Genomic DNA, 20,683 nt, shown 5'->3' with positions numbered 1-20,683 from the left:
CAGAACCCACAACTCATTGATTGAGGATTCATCTCTATATTTCAGCTCTTGGTTTAAGACCTCTAGTACTACATATGTCAATCCGGGGCTATCTGGAGCATTAACTGAAAATGTCAAAAGTGTAATTCTTCATTACAATGGAAATAGAATTATAAAAATTAGGTCTTTCAATTACAAATGACATTTGGCACTCTAATCAAGGTTAGCCTTCTATGGGGTAGAATGAGAAGGATCTTCTACCTCAAAATAACTCTAGCACAGTTCTACCATTGAGATTTTTGTTTCCACCTTTAGCAAATACTTCCCTGATCTTGGTTCTGAGTTATAGCAGCCATAATAATAGCTATATTTTATTACAGGTTTTCGATGTACCAAATATTGTGTCCAGCTCTTGATAATTAACATAAAGAAGTCCTTAAGTATAGGTGCTGAAGTTGAGCTTCATGTATTCAAACCCTGGCTCTTGGGAAAACTACCTAACCTTGCTAAACTTCTGTTTTCTCATGTAAAATGGGCTTTGTAGCATCTATCTTATAAGGTTTTTGTGAAAACAATGTGAAAGATGATGATCAAGAAAAATTAAGCAATTTTCCTAAGATCACACGCAGCTAGGAAGTAGAAGAACCAGATTCAAACCTAGTTCTTGCACCTCCAAATTTCCAAATTCCCATAACATTCTGCTATATCATACCACCTCTGAGGGTGACCAGGATGACACACAGACAGAAGGTATTCAAGAGGAGGAAGCCACCCACACAGTGCTTCTGTTCCTGGGAGGGGACACAAACCTTTGGGGCCCTGGGAAACCTAACGAAGACAGACCCTGTTTGACTCTCAGAATCTTAGGAAATTACATGGGTGACATGTTGCTCAGCTGGACCTCATGGGAGCTAATAAGGAGTTTCTGACCAACAGTGCTGGATACACCACAGAAATCAAAAAATAAGCAAATAAATGTATGAGTGAAAAAATGAGTCAATGAATTCTAAGAAACTATATGAGAAAAACTTCTCCCAGCGAAACATTTTACAATCCTCTCCCAACTTCACCACCCTTCGAACACCTTGAATACCTACATTTTATGACAGAAGATGAGGGTACATTTCAGGAAAGTTGGGACGAGCTATGCTGCCTCCAGTTGTCAAGTTCCGCCTAGGCAGGAAAAGCACCCGTTTTAGTGACCACTCTGCTCATATTGTCTGGCACATGCTAACACTCAATAAGTATTTCTTGAATTGGATCAAATTGCTCCCCTGATCTTCATCTATAATGCACCGATATTTGTCCCTCCTGTTTTCTCTTGGACTGTCAACATCTAGAAATATTCAGTTTGACATGCGTTTGGATCCCACTCATATTAAGCATCTACAAGGCAAAGACCCAAAGCCACAAAGATCAGACATATCAACTCAAAGAAATGGAAATGTTCCACATTAAAAGTAACGTATATTATTTCAAACTGCTCTGTTTAATACATAGGATAACGAATGTCGATAGAGGAATGTAATATTATTTGATACTGATCCAGACTTCCTCCTTCTTCATGAAATGCAGAAGCAGTTCTGTAGGGGTATTTTTTGTAAGACTTGACTGGGACAAAAGAATCCATTTTCAAGATGGTTTACTCCCAAGTAGGTTCTCTTCATAAGGCTCAGTTCCTCGCTATACAGGCCTCTCCCGTGGCACCTGGCTTCCCCCTGGAATATGTGTTCCAAAAGAGGAAGGTGGGAGCTGCAGTTCTGTATGATCTAGCCTCGAAGTCCACACGCCATCACTTTGGATATTTGGTGCCGTCCTGCAGACTGCCTACCACAGCTTTCCCCCGTAAAGCCAGGTTCAGGAAACGGAAATAACATTGTTCATAAGACTACGTAATTGTGACTGTCTTTCTATAAAGCTAGTTGAAAATGTCAAAAACCTTAAAAATGTTTATATTTTTTGACTGAATAATTCTACTTCTCAGAATCTATCCCAAAGAAATAGTCACAAATATACAAATCGTTTATATTATAAGAGAAAAAAAAAGTTTTTTATAAATAAGTAATTTTTATGAATAAAAGATCCTGAATAACAAAATTGTTAATTAAATCAGGTGAATTCACTGATGATGAGATCCACCTTTTTCCACATTTTAACATCTCTGAAATTGGAATGGGTTTTATACTAGCCAACATCTTATTATCCCCTGGGCCACACAGCAGGCAAAAAGTAAACTGACACTGCCATGAACTTGGTCACAAATGTTCATCTTGTCACTACTTTAATTGAATTACATGCATTGTTGGTACTCTACACGTTGGTTTTACTGCTATTTAAAATGTCTTCAAAAGTAACACTGTAATTCAGCATTGAAACGAAAAGTCATTGTGTATACAAAAAGGCATGTAAACAGAGCAGCAGTGGATAAACGTTATACTGGTGACGCAAATATTCACCGTAGAAGGAACGATCACTACTCCATGTGGTATTCCAAAGCAACAGAGCAGGTAAATGCTCCGTGGAAGCTAAGCAGGTAAAGCTATGTTATGTTTTGTTTTCTGAGGCATAGGCAAAAGAAACACCTTCTAGAGGCCAAGCGTTGCAACCAAAGGCAAGAGAATTGCCAAATCCTTGGCTAGATGAAAGAAATGTTGAAGCATTAAAAGGCTGTGACCCACAAATGTGTCATGCAGAGCTCTGTGTCACAGCTTAATTGGAAACATTTTTATCCTTATATAACAGTATGTAAAATAACATGTCTTATAGTCAATGGTATCTTTAAATCACATTTAAAATAAAGACTTCCTGGAGACTTAAGGAACATTTTGGGCTTAAATAAAAACATAAAAGCAGAACACAAAATTGCAGTCACAACTATGTAGAATAATTTTTAAATAATGAGGATAAAGTGAAAGAAAGCAAATACATTAAATGGTAAAAGTCTGTAAAATAAGGTTATAGTTAGCCTATTTTCATCTTCCTTTATATGTTTTTCAAATTATTAAGACTTTGGTTTTTGAATTAATTAAAAATAATATTTAGAATATTAAAAAACAAAGATGAAAACACACTCTTCGGGTACCCCTAACCTCTTTCGTAACCCATTATTGGTATTTATTAAAGCCTTTTTTGAATGCTTGTATTTCACATCCTTATTCTTTTGTGAGAAGTGCCTTCCACTTCTCAAAATAGAATCATGAGCTTCAAGTTCAACCTCCTCCTTGGTGTTCCTGGATGGGGCTGGTGAATGTCAACCCAGGCTATATTCTTCACACTTTCATAACAGTCCATAAAACTTTCTTGGCCTTCGCTATTCCACACAACAACAAATACTAACGTATTAATACTTCCTCTAAATATTGAAGCACTTTCAGAAAAATTAAGAACCTTTCCAACTGGTTTTTATTAGTACTTAGAATTATTCTAAGTTTGCTACTTTAAGCTTTTCTGAGAGCAGGTACAGAGCAGACCGAGCATATTCCCAAGTTATTTATCCAATTGTGGCATCTTTCAATTTATTACCTATATAACAGAAACAAAGAGGAACAAAGAGGAAACATCATTTCCTGGGTATACTAGTGATCGAAGGGCCTTTTAGCCAGCACGTTTTGCAGCCAAGGATCTTTGGATAGTAACCCGAAGATGAATAAAGATAGTAGAAGGTGAAGATGGAAGAGAAAAAAGGGAGACACAGAGCCTGAATTAACCTCAGAAACAAGCGGATTTGTGCTAGGGAATGTACCTCCAGGCCCATCTTTCTCTCGGCCCTGGATCTTTCTAAGTTTCGTTTAATTTACAAAATCTGCCTCTTTAATCTCTTGTTTCTGTCACTCCTACAACTGAAATAAATATTGCTCAGATGCCACAGGCAGCTTTGAGTTGCAAATGGGAAGCAAGGTGATCCCCAAGTTTGCATGTTTGAGCTCCTCTTCAGTCAATGGCTGATAGAAGACTCTCCCCGAAGCAGCATCTCTATTTGTCTCTGCAGTTAGCAAGGTTCCTTGAGCCTCATGAACTTTTCTGCCACTCATGGAATCTATGGGTGGCCCTCTGCAGATATGAGGGTATCAGAGTACCACCAATCAAGTCCACAAATGAAGATCACCATGCCCCAAATTAAGTTTTCCCACTGGCACCAGGCAAGTCCCTAAATCCAAATTTGATTACCAGAAGCTCTGTTTTCACTTCAAATCCCTCCTCTAAGTAAATTCGTTTGATGTTGTAAATAAAAAATCATTTAGCCATTTAACCTGCAGTCCATTAGCATGTTCAACTCCCTATTCATGCCCAATTCACCCCCAACCAGTTAAAATAATAAGTTAACAAAATCTGGATTTAATGCTACTCATTTACAACTGATAATAAACGTCTGAATTTGTCTAAGATTAAAGTTTAAGACTTACTTTGTTAAAGCTAGACTTTCCCAAATACTGGACACAGAGGCATAAAATGGTAGAATGAGATGGGACCCAGGAATGTCATAGCAATACAAATAGAGCTTATTTCAAATTAGAGACAGCTTGGCACAAAGAGAGGCACATCTGGGGTACAACTCTGGAGGAGGGAAAAGGGTCTGCTAGAAGTGTCTTGTCGCTGTTCCATGAAGACCTAGACTTTGTACAGTCAGGATCTGCTCAAAATAGTGAAATAAGAATACATCTCACTGCTGTCATGTGTGAGATGTTCATTAGCATTTCATGCAGGCCGACAGAAAATTGCTGGAGAACAGGGAAAAAATCACATTGCTAGCTCATCCCCCACCAAGAGCTACAAATCTGGCATTTCTGCACAGGAGGAAACCGTACCCCGCTGGCAACAGACTCATCATCAACCCAACCCACAGTGAAAACACAAAGAAAGCAAAATACCCCTGCGTCGTTATTGCTCTCCATACCTGGTGTGTATTTATCAGACTTAGAAACATATTCTGGAATCATTGCATAGACTCTCCTTTCACCCAAAGCACTGTGCTCCCTACCTGGCTTCTGTGTAATTCATTAGAACAGAGGTATAATTAGTTTCTTTAATGATCAATATACTAGAAATCTGTGGGAATGGAGAAAGAGGAAAGGAAAGGCATCACGGAGCCCAGAGCCCTAGAGAGAGGCCGGTTTCATCTGTGTCGAAGCCCCACACCCCTAGTTAGCACTTTTCAGAAGTGGGGCCTCTCTAATCATTTAAGCTGCCCTACAGCTCCAAATGGTAAACGGGGCCTTGATGCTGGATTTGACTTTCATCTTTAAGGTTATGTCGGTGCTTCCTACTCTGCAAGTTCCCAATTATCTATGGCAACAGGGAACACACGGAGTAAACGAAGGCAAGCACTTCAAATACTTTACCACATTTTTCATCACAACTTTTAGCAAAATTGATTAACATGGAACAAAGTGGACTGTTTTGAATTTTATCTCTTCCTCCTTTAATTGCCCCGCTTCTGGTGAAAAAGTAATAAGCAGTGACATGGTCTAAAGGCCTTGTGTTGAAGGGAGAGAAAGTGGGCTGGATAATCAATGCCTGGATTCGGAAGAGCCGGTTATGCATCTGAGTCACCTCCACCCAGAAGATGAGGGCTTTAAATCATGGCAGCTAAAAGTGACCAGTCTGTGGCCTAAAAATCGCTTTGTTTTATAAGGTTACGCTGCTGGAGAGGGCAAAATAAGAAACTATTACATTGTCTTAAGTGTACGTTTTTGAATCGACTTTCCGTCACCTGCCTCTAAATGACCTCACGCTGCTGCCTACGGAAGACTGACAGCTCTCATCAGCTGTTGTCGCTGTTCATTCCATGCCATCATCAGATCATAGTACCAAGCCTTAGCACTCCCTTTTCTCTTAATTCTATGTCAGGATCCAGTCCACATCATCCAGTTCTAACGGTTCATCACTAAAGCAATAAAAGTAAAAAAGAACGACCTGAGAATATTATTTAGCCATTTAAAAATCATATTTTTGCAGCACAATGACATGAGAAATACTCACCATGTAATATTAAATAAAAATAAAACAGGATAAAAATTAGGTATGCAATATAACCTGATTTAATTATATATATGTGTATAATTCCAAAATATGAATCTTGTCATTTCTTGACAATACAATTAAGAATAATTTTAATTTTCTTCTTTATGCATTCAAAAACTTACCAAATTGAGCATTTATTATTTTTATAAGTGAAAAAATTATATTGTCAAACTGCTACATAGATGTATTACTCAATTTAAACCTGAATTTTATTGTTATTTATACCACATTCTACTCCACTAACTTCATTTCCTATCGTCTGAATTCCCCAAGTCCCACATGGTTTAGATTTGTTTCCAGCAGCCAGAATGCAAAAGAAGTCAGCAGGCTGACTTCTGGGTGACTCCTCAGCATATCATGTGTCAGGAAGCAGAATGAGCCAGAAGAACTGGCTTCAAGTCCCCTTCCTGCCTTTAACAGTAATGCAGGGATCTTGACAATCCCTCCGAGCATCCTGGGCCAACTCCTCCCCATATACAAACCGAGTTGGGCTGAATAATCCCAAAGGCCCAACTGGCTTGAAATTCCTACTTTTCATAAGCTGCTAGATACAACTGCAGCAGAAAGTTCTAATCTCCATGAGTGTGAGGTTACTGCAAAATTCCATTCATAAGGCAAATGATTCTCATTCAACAGGAAGTGGTGAAAGCCAAGAGTCATAAATATTCGAGAGATCCCACATGATGTTTTACCTCAGAACAAATCTTCAGGCAAAATATTCTCTGCAGATAGAAATACAGCCCAAATAGCCACTGTATTGAAAATTGGGTGTGGGCGGGTGGAAGGTCTCAAAAAAGAGATAGGCAAAGTGGCCTTTAAGAAACATCAACTTATGTAATGTCCAGACAGAAATAAAGAGTTAGCTGTGTACCTAATATTTAAGTTTAATGGAGTCTGAATTCACCTGAATCACCAGGTGACTCAAATTAATTTTTAAATTAATTTCTTAAAAGTATACAAGTAATACATAAATTTATGATACATAACATTTAAACGATATAGATGTACATAGATTTTTTAAAAAATGGAAGTTCCCTTTCAAGTCTTACTCTGCCATCCCACTCCTCTAGCAACAAGTAAGCGATGTTTTAGATCCTTCTCATCCTAAATGTACATATTTTCGCATGGTTCTCATCTATCGCTCCCAAAGTATTACAAGAATATCTGTCAATATCAGATGTCTTTGTTCTGTCAAATTTAACCAAGAACTTGACATATTTTTTTACTAACATGAAATAGCTGATTTTCAAAGAAAAATCTATTATTTGTATCTTCTAGAATTGATTCTAACCATTATTCTCTGTCTCTGCTTTTGTTATCTTTAAAATAATAAGCAAATAAATGTGGATGTTAACGGAAGAAATGTTACTAGGACAACGAGCACAGCACAGAAGTACCTGTGTGTGCAGGTGTTGACCTCTGAGACACAGGCATGTGCATATCTGTATCAGCTCAGACTCAGACCGAGCGTAGCAGATGTCCCCACGTTAGTAACCATCTGAAAATATCCAATCTGTGGGCACTACTAAGAAACAGAGTCGCAACTATTCCTTCTCACTCTTCTTTCTTCTCACACTCAACTCTTCCTTCTCTGCAAAACTATTCCCAGACAGAGCTGTGGGCTCAAGAGGAAGAATCAGGTATTCTGGAGGTATTTGAAGTCCAGAAATGGCTCTTAAAGATCGGTCCTTAAGGTTTTGTTATTTAAATGCTGACATGGTTAGTGTAATGCTGGCAAAATCAATTCTGTAGAAAGTCTAAAAATCAATGATGATTTTGTAGAGATCACTGAAGTGTAGAGCCAAGAGGAGACAAAAATATATAAGAAGTAAATACAATTAACCAAACAGCCCAGATCCCCAAAATTATTATAGCAGGTTTAGGGAGGGAAAATGATACTTTTTTGTTGTTGTTGTTAAAGTAGAAGAAATACACTATATGTAGTAATAAAAAATATATTATTTATTGAGTACCTACTATCCTAAGCATCTCACATGTTGAACAATTTAATTTCACAATGAACCTGGAAGAAGGCACTATTATTGTCTTCATTCTAAAGAACACAGAGCCAGTCTGCTTCATCTGGGCTCTTCTTCCTACTAGCAAAATGGCTGCAGCAGCGTCAGCCGTCACATTTCCTTATCACGCCATCCAGAGGAAAAGAAGCCTTCTCTGGAATTCACATTCTCATTGTCCTGATTGTGTTACATGTTCTTCTCATGAAGTCAGGGAGACTAGGAATATGCCTGTTAGACTAAGCCAATTAGAATTATCTGATTATATACATGGAGGTATAAGTAGGTTCAATGGCCCCTAACTTTCCTGGCTGAGAATAAAGATAGCCAGAGATGGAGGATAATAGATACTGGAAAGGTAGACCGCCGAATGTCTACTACAGTACTTATCAGCCAGGAAAAGAACAGAAAGTTTCTCCAACAGTATGATTATAATTATATTCCAGCTTGAAATTATTAACTACCATTGGCACTATTTGTTCTGGAACAACATGCCCTCTATGCAGTTACTTTTTAAAGATAAATTGTTTTTTTTATTCTATCACTTCTTCCCCAGAAATCAATTTCTTTCAGGAACTAGAATAAGTTTGCAATACCTGTTGGACACTCTCAAGAATGTATGTGATAATTTTTTTTAATCAGGAAATTGGATAGTGCAGAACTAGGACTATCATATATTTTGTAATTTTAGGAAAATCAAGCTTTCAAATGAGAAAATTCTTGCTATCTAGTCACCTTTTATGCATGTGCTATTTTACCCTTGAGCTGTGGATTTAGTGATTTGTTTATACACACACAAAGCACACAAGTGAAATCAAGAACTGTATGAGTCCTTATGAAGTACTCAGAATTATTCCTCTACTTTTATTCTAAACAGATAATTAGCTATCCAATTTAAAAGATGTTCTCAAATGAAGATGCAATAGTGTTCCTTGGAAACACATTTTAAAGTGTAATGATCTTCACTATCTGCATGATACTTATATTGAATCTAACATTGTATTCGATTTAATCCAATGAATATTGTTAAATATAGAGTATCCACTATGTGACCATCTTGAAACTCATGCCCATGTCTCAATAGAAAATATCGTCTGCATTGGCTTTCATAAACTAGAAGACCACAGTGGTCGTATATAAGTTGGTCAACATATAGGTATTTGAGCAGGTGTGTTAGGAAAAGTAGCATGTATACAAATATAATTGTTATTCTCAAACTTACTTTGCCAGGATATATGTTAGCATTTCATTTTCCTAGTCCTTCATCGTTCCCATAGCTTTCCTCAGCTATGATAAATTGATGTCTCACAACTGAATCACACAAATAGAAACAACCAAATGGAGTCTAGAAAAAAAATGGTGGCTTATTTTGGGAAGCAGATTCTCAACCACGATGCTTTCACATTAAATTATGCTTGAATGGAAAAGAAAAATAAATGTAAAACTGAAAGAGTAAATATAACAGATATCAATTAATAATCCAGGGAGGTACACTTCATATCATTTTACTAGGGGTGACTAATTCAATAAATTCGTTAGCTAACACCAACTGTCCATAATCGACACGGACCAGCAACCATTCCCAAGCCTACAGTGTACCAGCACGTTGCTAAGAAGGACTACTTATATCAAGGCCTACACAGCTCCAAAGTTCACTCAATTCTTCTCCTGAAGAAGCTTCAAAGCCACATTAGATCTCCCCAACATAATTAAAAGCTCCAGAGTAGGCATATTCAGTGGTGATTGAGTTCATCTTGTTCAGTGCAAGAATCTGTCTACAACCGTGGTTATCCACTGATTTAGCAATGGGGAGCTGGGCAAGTTGTTGAGTTTCAACTATTGGGAGGCCCTTTCTTACACTAAGTCAAAGCCAAGTTCTTACACCCCTCCTCTCTGTCATTCTCACCAAAATATGTCTAATCCTTCTTACAATGACAAGCCTTTAAATAGAGAAAGAAAGCTATCATGTTAGTCACATCTCTTACTGTGTTCTGCATTGAACATCTTCCAGCCTGCATGTATCTTACATCTAGCTTCTCCTTGTCATTTTTGTTAAGCAAGTTAACTGATACAAAATATAAGTTTTTTGAAAAACTTATCCGTTTCCTGTTCTACCATAGATCTTTCGGTAAAGGTGTTTGTATTCATTTAGTAGTCACTCAGAATTGAACAAATAAACTCAGCCATAACAAGAGATGAAATACTGCCATTTGGGACAACATGGATGGACCTCAAGATAATCATGCTAAGTGAAATAAGCCAGACAGAAAAAGTTGAAAATCACATGGTATCACTTATATGTGGGATATAAACCTAGAATGAGCAGGACAAACAGAGACTCAGGGAGATGGACTATACGCTAGTGGTTACTAGTGGTGTGGGGAAGAGACAGGAGGTAGACAGGGAAAAAGGGGGTCAAATATAGGATTTAGGGGGAGGGGGAAATAGGTAAAGGGGATCAAATGTATAGTAGCTGAAGGAAAGTGGTCTTTGGGTGGTAAACACACAATAGAATATACAGATGTCAAATGATAATGTACACCTGAAAATTATATAATTGTATTAACCAATGTTACCAATGTTACCCCCAAAATTTAATTAAAATAAAAAAAAAAAGAATTGAACCAATAAGTAAATCTGTCTACATCATAATAAGCATGTATCATGAGGATGTCCTTTCTGTCACAAGTGAACATTTATACTGCTTTGTGTCTGTTGAAACTATACTCTGATGATTTCCTCTGCCTTTGAGTCTCTCTACTCCCTCTTTTCTATTCAGTCATTCTTACCCTGTGGATTAAGGTCAGGTAGAAAATATTTCTATTCTGCACCATCTAATTGATCATGCTTGTGTGACATTCCAATCTCTGCTTTATCTGAAGCAGAAGCCTCATGTTAAATGGTAATGCCATGTAGGAGAAAACAGAAACAGAAAAAGCCTATTAACCTTCGGAAAATGATAGTACATTTTGTGCTTCTCTTAACACTTGATTATTTTCTAAGCACTAAAGCTTTCAATTTATTAAGCTCTAGGTGGGTAAATGATGCTTTTACAAATAGAGAACATGAGATACCACTTTTGAGTGATTTTGTGGAAATCATACAAACTGGGAGAGATTGAAGTAAATGACCAGCTATGAAAATCACGGACCTGTGTTCTGAATGCTGAAGTGCTCTTTCTACACATTTCTACATTGTTATTTAGATAGATAACTCTACCATGTAACTCCAGAAGGTAGAATTCAGATCTTGTCTGAAAGACCTAGGTTATAAACACAAGGTAGACCAAAGTATTCAATATAGACCCAACTTCTACAGTGTATGGCACCTTTACCTATCTTAACTCAGTCATTCCTCAAAACATCTTGTCAAAACCAGAAAGATGAGCTCTATTGTACAGATAAATAAGGTCACTGAAGCTTGGAAATTTGTGACTCGATGAAGCTCACATAAGAGTTAAATGGAGTTAAAATAGAAATAAATCAATCATTGATTTGGTATGCTACATTAAGTGCATATTGCAATATTCTTCTGTTTTTATTGTAGTCCTTCCTCATGGAAGTCTAATATTACAAAATTACCTTCTGCTTTTACTTGCCCTAGATTTCGACAAGTGACAGGCAAAAGAAACAGTCAGAGAGGAAGAATGATCCCAAGAAGCCTGAAAACATGTGTCCTCAAGGATACTTGACCAGGGCACTGCCAGGCAGCCAACCCAAATTTTGGCCTCACCAACTTAAGGGAGTGAGAGAAGCCATCATACACTGTTGATTACACATGAACACTGCAAGGCAGCCTTCTTATCTGCTGGTGGCCACACCTTCTTCTGCACCTTTTTGCAGAAACATGACTCCAGGTAGCTCTTTCCAGTAAGTATGCTGGGTTTCAAGACAGTACCCAATTTTTCATTCTCTGAGTTGAGGTATGAAAACCTATATTAAAATAAAATAATTTTTTTTTGGGGGGGAACAATTTTTTTCTTTCTTATTTTCTGAGATCATTGGGAAGTTTTGCACTAATTTTTTTTTTTTTTTTAGGAAAAACATCTGGGGGTGAAGAGGGGGAATCTGCAATTTTCCTTCTGAAATTGTCCAAATATTTCTGAACCTTCACACCGCTTACTCTGCGATTAATCATATGGATATGGTGAATCTTTTTTAGTTAACTAAGCGCAGAACAATTTTCTAATCTCTGCTTTGCCATTTTCTTTATAATTGCAGGCTATGACATATGTTCTTTCATCTGTAAAATGGTGATAATATTAGCCTACTCCAGGGAGACTCTGTAAGAAGAATAGAAGAAAAGCCTTTAAGCCCCGCTATAGCAACCACCCCCATGGACTAAGGTTTCTAGAGGATTTGAGAGGAGTGGGAGGGAGCACTGAGGGAGAGGGATGATGGAAGGAAACTCAGAGAAAGGAGCTCAACCCACCTCTCCCCAAAACACAGCAACTCACCTCATCTTTCTCTAATGATCTCTTATGATCTGCTTCCGTCCAGCAGTTTCTCCATCGCACCTCCTCCCAGTTCCATGGAACTGCTATCCCTACCTTAAGGGCCCTTGCTCAAAATTATGTTTGAGATTCTCACATTTCTATAAATGCATTGCTGCTTTCAAGGCTTCACAAAATATGTTAATGCCATGGCTAAAGATTTTCTTATTAAGAAAATTCTAGTAATGAGGAATCTGTTGACTTTCCGCTTCGGAGACCAGAGACCAAATATATTACCATTCACTTCCTGTTTTAGTTTTTAAATGGTTGACAAGTTCTACAGCTTAATTTTAGTAAAGCAAAAGTTGGTCTACAGGGTAAATCATCCTGTAATTCTTCCATATGTAGTTAGTCTTGGAGATAATCAAGTAATACCCACCATTGGAGAGCTATGGGGGAAAAAAGGGACCAACCTCAATTGAACACCATCATGGCAGAATAGTAAAAAAATAATAAAGACACAACTAGATTGGATTAAAAGAAAAATTATATTTTTTGTAACTATGTATGGTGATGAATGTTAACTAGACTTACTGTGATGATCATTTCACTATTTATGCAAATATCAAATCATTATGTTGTATAACTGAAACTAATATGTTATATGTCAATTGTATCTCAATTCAAAAGAAGTTAATTATATGAAGAAAAGCACGTTTCTTTTGGTCCATCCAATTAAACAATCTTTAGCTGTACCAGTAGCTTCAAAATGCCCACTCTCTTCTACTGAAAGCACTTAGTTGCAGATAATGTATATCAGTAATTATAGATCAAGGCACTAACAAAAAAATCAGGATTCAAAATGTAATAACTTAGAACTGGTGTTTTGATCACAGATGTCACAGTGTTTTTAAATTACTATAACTTACTTTACTACCAAGCACTAAAAAAAGTTAGGCCTCTTAATAATATTTGTATATGAACTTAAAATAATGTGATAACCTCACTTATTAATTAAATAAAATTTTAATTATCTCTATTGAATTTAAGCAAGATATTTATCCATAATTATAGCTGAGTAACTACTAACTCCTTCTTCTTTAACAAAATCAAGACAAAAGATGCAGTTTAGCAAGTCTTAAACATGACTTAGACTAGATTTCATATTCATTCCCTTTTTTCTTTCCAATTATAATTTCAACCACCCCCTCTGCATTTCCATTCAACTTTTCAACAATTATCAATATAATAATCTATTCATCTCTAAGTTACTACTGAAGCACCCTATAAATGAACAATGTGTTTTGATTCAATGCATTATCTTCATTCCTTCTCTGATAGACCCTAAAGAAAAAATTATTCAAATTAGGGAAAATTATTTCCAGAAAAGAATGATCAAAGATGGGTTTCTTGGCCTTCCAAATCTATATGACATCTGGAAAACTTTGTGGAGTATTAATTAAGCAATATCACTTTAAGCAAGATACCATTAAAAATAGATCTATGTATACATGCAAATGCATATAGATAACAAATCAAATGTAAATACATAAATACATACTATTGCATTAGATGGTTGTGTGCATGTGTATTTAGTATTTTTGGCAGCAGCTTAGTGTCCACTTCTCCTTTCTTGAGAAAGTAAATTTTCTTTTGGAAAATTACTTCTTTCCTATTGTGCTGTCTTGATGGAATGGTAAACTCAGATGCCTGCCTCCCTTAAGAATGTAAAATAAACCACCTTCCTTCATACGCTGTCAGCAGAGCCGGAAGCCCAGGGAATTGGTCTTCCAGGATCTTTGTCTTGCATGAGAGATGATAGGACCGAAGAAGCTGTTGGAATCCCATACTTCTCAGCTATGGTTCCTCGACATGACTGTTCCTGATCTGGAAACATTCGCAGTCCTCCATAACGGCCTTAAGTAATGACTATTACCAAGCCCTGTCCTCAGCTTTCCAGTTGATTTGCTGAGTTCCTAGGAAATTTCATCTTTATATGTATATATATATAAAATACACACACAGTGTCTTGAAATATATGTATACATTATATATAATATATATGTATATTTCCAGACCTATTGGTATGTTCTGAAACTTTATTAATACACTTAGTGGAATAACAATTAAAATTGACAACAAGTTGTTTGGTGAGAACTCAAACAGCAAAGAAATGAGTCACCTCTGTTTTGAAAAATTCTGTACATTACGCAGCAAGTGAAAAGAGCATTTGATCTAATTATTTAACGTATGCGTAGTTTGTTACACTGAAGTAGTAAGGATATTTCACTTTTTGTGATCTGTCTTAATAGTTACTAACTATCTTGATTCTCCATATTACCAAGCGATAAGGGGATTTGTTTTGTTGATACAGAGCATTAACTTAATGTTGCAGAATTTAAGGTCTGCTCTTTTATAAACCTATAATATCCTTTCTCTCCCTGTGCAGTATATCTGATTTAATTATCTCCCAGAAATCAGTAAAGGTACTATTTTTGTCTTTGCTTGCCCTTAATCTTTATTTGATTAAAGTATCACACGCTTAATTGGACTGGGTTTACCTCAACCTCCTCAATTCTAAATATCAAAGGCAGCAGTAGCACTGCTGGGGTGGTTTCAACAGGATCTAGATTCAACAGACTGTTCTGGGATAATCAGCAAATCGCCGGTTCATCCTCTCCTTTGTGCCCCCCTGTCCTACCATGCCACCCACACCTCTTCTGAGTACAGGCCTTCCTCCTTCACCATTCCAGTCAGCAAGGAAGAGAAGGAATTTATAGAAATGAAGAGTGTGTGTGAAACCTATTATTCCCCATTCCAACAGGCTGAAATCTTTTTAAATCTTGTAGGTCTTTGAAAAGACTTCAAGTGCTATTTGATTGAAGCGCTGCAGTATTGACAAGAAAGAGTTCACTAAAAAAAATCCAGCATTTGAAAAGGAAAGAGAAAAACATAGGCCCCTGTCAACACATAAAGGAAGTATAGGTATCATTGTGATGCTTTTCCCAATGAATGAGCTTTTAAGAGGCCAGGAGAGAGAAGGAGGGAGGAAAGAGAAGGGCGGAATATTTCTCTTGGCTCCAAGTGGGAGTAAAATTATATCAAAGTCATTTTCTCACCAGAAGATAGTTCTGAGATCTCCATGACACAAGGCGCAACTGTAACACTGGCAAAGCTGTTGGAGGAAAAGCCTGATTTCAACATTATCTTCAGTGTTAGTTTCCTATAAGGCCACCATAACAAAGCATCACAAACTGGCTTATAACAACAGAAATTTTTTTCCCTCACAGCTCTGAGGCTGGAAGTCTGAATCAGGGTGTTAGCAGGGTTGGTTCCTTCGGAGGCCCTGAGGGAGAACTGTTCTGTGCCTCGCTCCAAGCTTCTGGCCCTTCCCAACCCTTGGCCATGTCTCTGTGTCCCTGTGTATCAATGTGGCTCCTTCTAATGACACCTTGTAAGAATTGACTGAGGGCCCACAGCAATCCGGGAACTCCCTCTCCTGACCTCACCTTCACTTCTCTCTTTCAGAAACCTCCTCCTCCCTACTCTTCTCCACAAAATACTTCAGCCAGAACTTCCAAGCCACGACACTGGTGCATACCATTTCACAGGGTACCCTGGTGCTGCCGAGTTCATTATGCTTTTTGGTATCGAGGTGTCAGAGACCAGCGACCACGTCCTTCCTTTGTCCTGGACACACAGTCAGACCTCACTTCCCAACTCCCTTAGATGTACTTAGATGTAGCCCCAAGACTGAGCTCTAACAGGTGGATTGTGAGGGATGTGCACCACTCATGGGTCCGGCCTTATAAAACTTCCAACAACAGTAATCGGTGCTCTCTCCCAACCCACTGGCCTGATGGAAGTGACGCAGAGCGTATGGCAGAGACAGTGTTAGATAGGGCCCAGGTCTCTCAATAGGAGCCTCCAAACAAAGATTTCACCATTTAGGATGTAACATAAGCAAGAAGTAAACTTCTGTTCTGTTTGAGCCACTATTCGTTCTTTACTCAAATTTGTTTGTTACAGCAATGACTCTACCTTACTTAATTTACATGGACCTTCTTCCAAGGTGCCCCCCATGGGGCTATGTGCTTTCTGACACTGTCTTCCACTAGAGCAATCGTGCTTCTAAAAACACTGCAGATGGTATAAGAGAACTTGCCCCTTATTGATAATAAAGTAAAATATTAATACTAAGACAAATATTCTTAAAATACATAAAGACAAATATTTTTATTATTAAATTGACTGCTTCTTGGAAACACACACAGAAATGGTTAATTTCTTAGAAAATAGGGTAATGAAGCACTTTGTTTCATCCAAAACAAGACATATCCCACACACAAGTTAGGCTAGCAGGTGATAGGTCAGTCACATTTAACTTTCTCAAGATGGTTTCAATCTTGACTCATAAGCTGCCTTTGAAATGAAAAATAGGACCTGGGAGGAGAAGGCAGAGCAAGAGCTAAAATGAGAAAAATAGGTTCAAATTAAGTTTTGATGTAGCTGGAGAAAATGTAGTTCAATTATACTGTATATAAATAATTGCCCTGATTACATCTGAAGAACACTGAAAGAAGATGAGGTCAAGTTAGAAGTGTCACCAGGAGGGCTGCCAGGCTTGAGGCCACATGACCCCTCAAAGTTACACTACCTTAGGGTGTTCTTCCTCAGGTGAGGCCAAGTTCTCTCCTTTGCAAGCTATATTTCATTCACACACAAATGAATGCAGCTCTTGAGGACTCTGAGCTCATGAGAGATTGAAGGATAAACAAGAATGCAAACATATCCATTTACACCAAGTCATGGAGTATTTGGGGTATTCATGCATGCCACTCTGGCCAGCCTAGCCTCCCTGATTATAAATATAATGTGGAAATACAGCCTGAATGCAGAAGTTCACTTTGCGAGCTTGGCCTCAGAGCTAGTTGGAAGATTCAGATTAGTGTATGACTTTAGGTCCATTTGTCACCCCAATAGAAACACACCTGCCCCTAGGAGTCAGTAAGTCAATGCATTAAGTCAGGGAAGATGGGGGCCCTCTACCTTACCAATAGAGAATTGGAATAGACAGTGGCCTCTCTGTCTCTTGTTTTCCTGCACTCACCTGCCGGTCACTCTCTACCTGTCACTCTCTATGTCTGACCATCATATTCTTTCTAATTCTTTGTAATATTGGCAAAGTCAAACAAGGTTCTTGAGCTTCCTGCTGATTGCATGTGAACAACTTTACTTTTGTAAATTTTATTTTATTAGTTTCAAGTATACAGAATATTGGTTAGACATTTATATAGTTTATGAAATGACCCCCTTGATTGCTCTTTCTCTCCTCTGGCTCTCCACCTGGCCATTACAGTAATGCTGACTGCATTCCCTATGCCATGCTGCCCATCCTCATGACCATCAGCTACTAATTTGTATCTCTTTAACCCTTCACCTCATTCTCCCAGCCCCCCAAATCCCCTCCCCTCTGGTCGTCACCAGATTATCCTCTATATTTGTGAGTCTGTTTTTGATTAGTTTTGAACTGCTTTATTTTTAAGGTGAATCTTGCTAATATATGATCACAAGGACCATGTGATAATTTTATTCAAGTCGTTGCCTCTGCTTATAAGAACTAGTGTTACTTTTCCACAAAGAAAATTATATTTGATCTTCTTTGGATGCAAATGCAAATTCTTAGGTATTCAACTTTCATCAGAGAGACAAATATTATTATTATTACACTGACTTCATAAGCACAAATTCCTTATCAAAGGAAGTCCGGAATGGCAGATTTTGTAACTAAAATAACAACTAGTACTTTAGGCTCAAGGAGGTTGTTGAATTAGTTCTCCAAATCTTTTTTTTTTTTCCTTTTTATTGGTGCACACTTTCAGCCTCAGTTACAGAGCTAGATGAGATCATCTCGTTTTCATAGTTCGTTTCAGCTCTAAATTTTTATGCTTCTACGATAGTAGTACTGACATGCCACACTACTGAAAAACATCCCTGAGTTGGGAGACGTGAAAGAGCTACCAGTGACTATACCAAACACTTGACACACCATCTTGTTCAGTTCCTAAAACCACCCTATTAGTAGGTCCTATCATCGCCTGCATTTCACAGATGAAAAGACAGAGATCCAGAGAAGTAAAGTGAGTTGCCCAATATTGTGAACTGTATGTTTTTATTCCCCCCAAATCCATATGTTAAAGCCCTATTCCTTAATGCAATGGTCTTTGGAAGAGGGCTTTTGGGAGAAGATTGGGTTTAGATAATCTCGTGATCATGCTCCTACACGATAGGATGAGTGTCTTTATAAGAAGAGACCAGAGTGACCAGAGAGCTTCTCTTTCTCTCTCTCTCTGCCATGTGAGGACACAGTAAGAAGGCAGCTATCTGCAAACCAGGCACTGAGTCCTTACTAGTAACCAAATCAGCCAGCACCTTGATCTTGGACTTCAAGAAGTATAAGAAATGAATGTCTATTGTTTAAGCCACCCAGTCTGCAGGATTTTGTTATAGCAATCCGAGCTGACTAAGACGCCCAATGCTCTCTAGTTGGTACCAGATCTGAACTCTGTACTAAAAATAAAGGCCAAATGAAACTACAAATATTTAAAGAAATTATCCCCAGGCCAACCTGCTAAATGCTAACAGTCCCAGTTCTTAGGTGCTGCTCCTCTGAGGGCAGGATTAGAAGTTAATCTGTGTCAGTGACAACCCTACCCCTGAATGTGTAGTAAATGACCTAGACGGTCTGATTGGAAGGATGAGCACTCTGCAGGCCACCTGCGCAAATGTATTTCACAGGCCCAGGAGTAGCAAGCCGAGCACTTGCTAAGCCACCATTCAAAAGTCCATCCTTCCGGAACAAGACTGCTCTCTTCCTGAGGCTCTCTTTTAAACTGCAGATTTCTCTGCGTCGGAAAGCAAATGCTCATTGCTCTGAGCTGGCCCATCAGATGCCGCTGGCAAGGCAGGGGCCTCCAGATGACTTGAGAAATTTGGAGGAGAGAAATGGCAAGAGGAAAGGAGAATGGGAGAGGGCAGATGAGGGCGACCCCCCTTTGCTGGGACCAATCCTAGAGTAGAGAATTCTGCTCTTGTCTGAGCTGGGATGCAAAAGCCATTATTTATAGCTTACAGTCTCCCAAATCAGGCATGATACTCACATGGGAGGGTAATCAGAAGAAGCAAGGAGCATGTCGTGTGCAGACATTACTACAGCAGATGGTGGCCATGTGAGCTGTGGTGACAGCCTGTTCAGAGTGGATTCCGTCCTACTTTAATGGCATCTGTTTCCAAGCTAAGTCTGAGCCTCCAGATCTGCTGACATAGCTCCTCCCAAATCCAAGTCAGTCACCGTCTCAGCCTCCAGACCCTTCAGCCCTCAGGCAGGGTGCATTGAACTCAAGCAGAAAATGAAATTGCCCCTTCCTGCCTCATTAAAGGAAGCCACGAAGTTCACTTCTCTAACAGGAGCAATTTTGGCTGAATTTAGTCTTGAGCAGTGATGAGCAAAGGCATCAAGTTCCATGATCCTTCCTAGGTCTCAGTTAGAAATGCACCAGAGTAAGAAAGAAATTTCTGCACACGTCCTGACTCCCATGGGGAATATGCAATTCCATCTGCCACTTCACATGCTAAGTGCCATGGATGGCAGTCATTTTTAAGAAACCATAAGAAAAAATTTTTACAGGCCATACTTTGCATTTTTATTTCCATTGAGCATATCAGTGGGCACCAGGCAGAAAATACTAAGGGTTACAGAATTTCATTGTATTTAGATATAGCTACATTCAAAAAAGCAAGCCATTCTGGAGGTCTCATCTGGAATATGTAGACAGTGTAACTGCCGTATTGATGAGATATTTTTCTTATAACACTTCTCGCAATCCAGTACTTCATTTTCCAGGTGTTGACCCAGCTTTTATTTCAGCTTCATCAGCCCCATCGTGGCCATGAGACTTGTTATTCAATTGTGGACTTTGAGGAGGAAAGCGTGAGAATGACATCATAGGTTTCGCTAAACCCAACTGCCCCAAAACACAATGAGCCACTTTTGGCAGCCCAAGCAGTCTCACAGGAAGGCCAACGGCTGAGGAATAGCGCCAAACTTGAGCTAAGCACTCAGCGTTGAAAGGTTTCATACGAAAATACTGAAGCAGAGCAGTGAAGTTTTCAGAGTGGAGCCCCCAACTCCTGTCACAGAAATAGTGTTTATTGGATGGTCTCTGGCTCCCAGCAA

The 20,683-nt window shown here is 38.5% G+C and overlaps 1 long non-coding RNA gene across 1 annotated transcript in view; it reads right to left on the bottom strand.

Annotated features, from left to right (window-relative positions):
- The window catches only part of LOC107513081, a 100,946-nt gene extending 87,967 nt beyond the window's left edge, over positions 1-12,979 (bottom strand). The window contains exon 1 of the long non-coding RNA XR_004953406.1: positions 12,472-12,979. This is a non-coding gene — a long non-coding RNA (uncharacterized LOC107513081). The remainder of the gene's footprint in view (positions 1-12,471) is intronic.
- Positions 12,980-20,683: the final 7,704 nt, after the last annotated feature.

This window comes from Rousettus aegyptiacus, unplaced genomic scaffold (assembly GCF_014176215.1).
Source record: "Rousettus aegyptiacus isolate mRouAeg1 unplaced genomic scaffold, mRouAeg1.p scaffold_m13_p_11, whole genome shotgun sequence".
Taxonomy (NCBI): Eukaryota; Metazoa; Chordata; class Mammalia; order Chiroptera; family Pteropodidae; genus Rousettus; species Rousettus aegyptiacus.
The sequence above is the reverse complement of the archived record's forward strand: the minus strand, read 5'-3'. Positions and strand labels throughout refer to the sequence as shown.